The following is a 6,444-nucleotide window of genomic DNA, read 5'->3' on the forward strand; positions in this document are numbered from 1 at the left end:
TTCACACGACCCTTTCCTCCCTGCCTGATAGCTAAAAATCACTCTTAACAGTAACTCTAGAAAGCTGGTTGAACTGGTTTCTTTTTAAAACATATTTGTTCTGGGATAAAGACAAATACAATGGAGGAATCTTTGTCAAGTTAATCATGTTATAACCAACCAAGGGACAGGTGTATAAGAAAGGGGAGACAATTCATCCCTCCTCACCTAGACCTTAACAATTTGGGTGCCCTTCTGGAAGTGTAAAAAGTTGGAAACCTTACCTGTTGTCTGGTTGTAACAGACTTTGGGAAGAAGTGAGGTGATAGGGGGATTTGAAAACAAGGAAGAAAACTTCAAAATTACAACCAGAAGCCAATGTAGCAGAGCACGAAGGTGAAAGGGCTTGCTGTCAATTCAGGCAAGGGCGACATACTTTTGGATGACCTCAAGTTTACGGAGGGTAAAATGTGAGAGATTTTTGGAGTGTTTTGGAATAATCTAGTTAAGACTTTGTGCAGCTATGAATAAGGGTTTAAGCAGCGGCACGGTGGCACAGTGGTTAGCACTGCTGCCTCACAGCACCAGAGACCTGGGTTCAATTCCTGCCTCAGTTTGCACATTCTCCCTGTGTCTGCGTGGGTTTTCTCCGGGTGCTCCGGTTTCCTCCCACATTCCAAAGATGTGCAGGTCAGGTGAATTGGCCATGCTAAATTGCCCGTAGTGTTAGGTAAGGGGTAAATGTAGGGGTATGGGTGGGTTGTGCTTCGGCGGGGCGGTGTGGACTTGTTGGGCCGAAGGGCCTGTTTCCACACTGTAAGTAATCTAATCAGCGGATGACGAGTTGGGGTGGTAGAAAGAAACAGTTGTGAGGTCTTGAATATGAAACACTGTGTTAATATTTAACAAAAGAAAATTTGTGCTCAGCCAGTAGTAGATGCTGGGTAATCAGTCTGATATTTTAGCAACAGTGGAGGGACAGAGAGAGATACTACTGAGCAGAGCTGGTTATCATCGGGAACAAGTGAAGATTCTCACTGTGCTTTTCAGATAATACCAACAAGGGTAGAATGGTGGGGCCAAGGATCACCTTTTAGGGGACACCAGCAGAAACAGTGCAGGGGCTGGAAGAAAAACCATCACAAATCATTCTCTGGCCATGATCAGATGGATAAGAATGGAACTGCCCCAGTCCCAGACACAGCTACAGTGGAGAGATATTGGAAGACGATTGTGTGCTCACCATGTCAAAGACTGCAAGAAGGTTGAGAAGGATGAAGGGGGAATGGGTTACCACCATCACACTATCCATCATCATCATCTAGGATGTTGATCAGAGGTACCTCGACACTCTGACAAGTCCTGAAGTTTGGATTAGAAGGGTTTAACCAACTCCAGGAAAGATGAGAACGGATTTGGGAGGAACTGCACTTTCAAAGATAAAAGGCAAAATATTTTGGATGCTGGGAATCTGAAATAAACAGAAAATCCTGGAAATACACAGCAGAAAAACATCTAGAACTAAACCATTAGTTCTCTTTCTCTCCACAATTGCTGACAGACCCATCATGAATGTCCAGCGTTGTCTGTGTTGATAACAGGTTTAAAGACATTGAAGGGCTGGACATAGGGCTGTACAAAGAAGGGAGAGAGGTCATCATAATATATGGCCAGACCCCGAGACCTTCTATCCTGCCAGTCCCTGTGACTTGGGGATTTTTGATACTGTATTTAAACACATAGGGAACCACAGCCCAATGCATATACATACTGCAGACAATCAGGGTCTGAAGATTTAGGCATTTGGATTTTGTCTTAACACATATTCAGGAATAAAGAACTAAATTTGAAGAAAGCTCCATTAGGAGAAGCATAGAACACATTCTGATGAAGGATCTTTAGATCCAAAACTTTAACTCTTTCTCTCCACAGATGCTGCCAGACCTGCTGAGTTTCTCCAGCAATTTCTGTTCTTGTTTCAGATTTCCAGAATCCGCAGTTCTTTGTTTTTTTTTTGGACAAGATGTTCTGTCGTCTTTGGAAGGAATGCTGCATGTTTTTCAGAGGGCCGTGCGCTCCATGTCTTTACCAGGCTGTTCTAATGCACTGTGTGACCAGAGCTGTTTCTGTCATTAATTTCTCTTCAACTTACCTAGTTCAGCAGCATCCAGTTCTCCCTGCTCTATTGTTGTCCCAGGGGCCAGCACCCCGCCGACCCCAGCCATCTTGCTAAATCAGCCAAGTGATTACTATTCATACACAATCAGGTCCAGTCTATTTGACTTGTGAGGCATCAGAGCTAAGCCCAAGTTGTCCTCCCCTTCTATGCACAGATTACTTTCCAACTGGGATAGCAATCCGAGAGGAATTCTGATCCATTTGCCTCTCAGCAAAACACTCACTGAGGTCAGTCATTTCCTCTTTGCAGTCACTGTTTTTTATAGAACCCCTTCAGTGTGGAAACAGGCCATTCAGCCCAACAAATCCACTCCAACCCTCCTACTCCCTACCCTATAACCCTGCATTTCCCATGACTAATCCACTTAACCCATGCATCCCTGAACACTACGGGCAATTTAGCATGGCCAATTCACCTAACTGCACATCTTTGGACTGTGGGAGGAACCGGAGCACCCGGAGGAAACCCACGCAGACACTGGGAGAATGTGCACAGACAGTCACTTGAGGCTGGATTCCTAACTGATGGAAGCTTATTCAGCACTAATTAAGATTCAAACCTTGTGTCTTCTTAATTTATATAGCTCAGAAGGTAAGTACACACAGCTTGTTGATTTCCTAACCATTTCGTTAAGCCCACCTTAGTCACATTAGTAGAAGCAGAAGAGTTTCTTTTCATGCAAGGCAGTTCAGGTCATGCCTACAAGGTTTAGACTTTGATGAAGCTGTCTTAAAATCAATAAATCCACATGTACTAATGTGTTATATTGCGTAAGATGAGAGTTAATTGCACGTTATCCAGTGACATCTGTCACTGAAATAAAAGTAAATGATCATTTTATTCAGATCCTATTCTAACCCAGGCTCTTTTCACAAATCGTAGCCTGACCAAATCTTTGACAAACACATTCTGTGCAGTGAGTTATTGTTACAGTGCTATCTCTGTCACTCTTTTATATAGTATCCAATGGATAACAACATGAGGGAACTGCACCCGCTGTAGCTCCATGAATGAGAAAGGAACATTGAAAGGTTAGTGCTTCTGTGAAACAGTCAAAGCACTGTACAAATAGATAGAAACCACAATTTAACATGACAATGTAGATGTAAAGAAAAATGTAGTGACTAGTTCATTATCTTCACTGCCGAAGATTCTAATAATATGCTGCCTCAAGTTCTTCATAAATCGGAGCAGCAGAATAGAAAAGCACATTCCATAATCTAAACCAAACTGAATATTGATTTTGAAGAATGATAAAAGATTCAAATGCTTTGAGAATGCTATACAAATTATACATTCCTTAACTCATCCTAAACCTTTGTTTCAATGCTTTTCCCTCATTCTCCACTGCTGCGGTAGAGAGAGCATTCACTGCTTATCATGCTGGCACTGAACCACTCTGAGATCAAAGAAATCCAAGATCAGACCAGCAGAAGTTTCTGAAACAGGGGCTGGTCGGGTAATGAAAATGTTGTTAAAGGTATAAGGATTGGAAATGAACTGATTGGAGATGCTGCATTCCTGAGAAGATTTAAACACTAAAATGGATAGAGTCCGGCGTTACAGAATGATGTTTGTGAAACACTTTTAGGATCCTGATCATACCCCTTTATAACAACAATGTTTTATTATCCAGGCTTTCTGATATTATAGACAGCAACCAGAGGGAGTCTTGTATTCCTGCCTTTACATCCAGATAGAATAACAGAGCAACAGCAAGCCAGTATTTGCTTAGAATTCCTGATTCTTAGTCCCAGAAGTCCCAGATATTCCTGGCCGATCATGTTTTATTTTCAGGGTAAAATAATTGAACGAAACATGTTCAATGTCTCAATTTGCCTATTTGCACAACATGTCAAGTAATCACTGAAAGTAACTCGCATCTACCAGGACCAAATTACCTTGATTTATTAATTAATCAGTCAAATAAACCAGAAGCGAAGTGCTCATTTTAATAAGCAATTTCAGTTGCCCTGCCCCCTTAGGGGCACAGGTTTCAGAGTGTTATAATACAGCAACGGAAGCAGACATTGTAAAAATGATATAAATTTAGCCATTAGTACAGGCAACTGCTAACAAAGAATGTCTTTAGCAATATGAGATGTCAGTTATTAAACAGGGATGAGCTCGAAATCGAGGGTAACTCTTTCACCTCGTAATGTTAATATCGCCCTGAGATATTACTGGACAAAGCGACAGAGTTCAGAAGGTAACCCGCTCTAGTCGCTTGATGTCCCGTTGATTTGGCTTCACGTTGCGCGGAATTGAAATGTAAGGATCGTTCAAATATCAGAAAATTTTAACCACGAGATTCTACAAAGACATTTGCAGCGTTCGCTGAAGACATCAAAGGAGTATTGCATTGCTAATGCTCGAGAATCAATCTCCAAATGTCTCTAAGTCTAATAAAGAAAGCATCTTTAACAGGGGATTGTCAGGTCTTCTGCATAGGTTTGAAATTGAGTGTATTGTTCAGCTTCAGCACTTGTCATTATTAACATTCAGATTGTTCAGGACAAATGCAAACTCTGTTACATATTAAAGTTGTAAGGTCTTACCGATTATTCATTCTGCTGGTTGTGCTAGGAGCCCGGTGTTCCTGCGGTTACTCTGTAGCTCCTTATTGGGAATGGCTGAGCGCACAGTCCGATCCCCGGTTCGCCAAAGCCAACTCGGAGCGAATTCCTGATCTCGGTGCGGACCCTCCGCCCTGGGACATCACACAAGAACATCAATTCAACTCAGCCCCGTCTCCTCCGCTCACTCGCAACAGTAACTTACCGGGGGACAGAGGGGAGGGGGCAGAGGAGAAAGGAGGGGGCAGATGGGAAAAGAGGGGAGGGGGAGAGGGGAAAGGAGGGGAGGGGGAGAAGGGAAAGGGAGGGGAGGGGATGGGGAACAGGATGGAGGAGAGGGGAAAGGAGGGGAGAAGGAAAAAGAGGGGAGGGAGATGGGAAAGGAGGGGAGAGGAGAGGAAAGGAGGGGAGAAGGGAACAGGATGGGGTAAAGGGGTAGGAGGGGGTAGAAGGGAAAGGAGAGGGAGAGAAGGCGGGGGAGAAGGGGGTAGGAGGGGGAGAAGGGGGAGCTGTTGAAGTAGCTCCTGGGCTAAGGGCAGGCTGTTGGGTGATGGGGCCAGTCCCGGGAGTGAGAGGGGTGTCTCAGTGAGCATCCCCCGGGGTGGGGAATGGGAGTGAGGGGTGGGGGGAATGGGGAATGAGGGGGTGGGGGGAATGAGGGGGTGGGCGTTGTGGGGAATAGGGAGTGAGGGGGTGGGGGTTGGGGGGAATGAGGAGTGAGAGGGTTGGGGGTGGGGGGAATGGGGAGTGAGAGGGTTGGGGGTGGGGGGAATGGGGAGTGAAGGGGGTGGGGGGTGTGACTGACCTGCTCGGACCGGGAGCGGGTCCTGGCTGTGCTGGAGCTGAGTGGCGGCTGGAGCGGTTCACCCGGAGCTTTATGGATTTGGGGAATGGCCATTGGAGCTGGGGATGCTGCCGTCTCCTGGATACCGGCATCAATCTGCAGCTGGTTACCTGGGAAACCACGATCTGATTGGCCAAGGCTGAGTGTTATAGCGTCTTTCCCGCCTCTCTCTGTCTCTCTCTCTCTCACACACACACAGACAGAGATAGGGAGGTGTCTCCGTCAGTCTCTCTGTCTGTGTCTGTGTCTGTGTCAGGGTCCGGGACACGCTCACACTGAGTCAGGCACAGTATTTGCCCCGGCCGGGACAGGGTCCCCCAGAGACACAATGAGAGTGTGTGTGTGTAAGTCTCTGTGTGAGAGTGAGTGAGTGAGTGAGAATCTGTGTGTGAGACAGTTTCTGTGAGAGTGTGTGAGTAAGTGTGTGTATGTCGGAGTGTGTGCACGAGTGTGAGAGTGTGCATGCTGGGTATGTGTGTAGGGGACATACCGAGACATGCCCCCACACACTCTCATTCACACAGTCTCCGGGACACTCTCAGACCACCCCCCAGCCCCAACCCCTGCCCCTGGCGCTGCTCTGGGAGCTCAGCCCCCGCTTTCTCTCACCCACACGGGATAGCAGCATCACTGCTCTCTGACCCCTCTCAGGGCAGCTTGCCCCCCGCCCGGGGGGGGGGAGGTGGGGGGTGTTGGGGCAGGATTGTTCAGGGATTGAATCAGAGATGATCAAGCCCATTGGTACCTTCGCGCACACAAACCCGCCTTTTCGTCACCGGTGAGTTGCGAACAACCGGCCAGGGCTGAACCAGGTACTTTGTGAGTCCAATTACAAACAAAAACTAACTCCGGGAGTAAAGCTGCGG

At 46.5% G+C, this 6,444-nt stretch overlaps 1 protein-coding gene across 1 annotated transcript in view; it reads right to left on the reverse strand.

Moving 5' to 3' along the window:
• Positions 1 to 5,607, reverse strand: part of LOC140467037 (metabotropic glutamate receptor 3-like) — a 244,433-nt gene extending 238,826 nt beyond the window's left edge. The window contains exons 1-2 of the mRNA XM_072563086.1: positions 5,540 to 5,607; positions 4,717 to 4,868 (exon numbers count right to left, since the gene is read on the reverse strand). The gene's annotated coding sequence lies outside the window, so the exon portion shown is untranslated. The remainder of the gene's footprint in view (positions 1 to 4,716; positions 4,869 to 5,539) is intronic.
• Positions 5,608 to 6,444: the final 837 nt, after the last annotated feature.

The sequence above is a fragment of the Chiloscyllium punctatum genome, chromosome 44 (genome assembly GCF_047496795.1).
Source record: "Chiloscyllium punctatum isolate Juve2018m chromosome 44, sChiPun1.3, whole genome shotgun sequence".
NCBI lineage: Eukaryota > Metazoa > Chordata > Chondrichthyes > Orectolobiformes > Hemiscylliidae > Chiloscyllium > Chiloscyllium punctatum.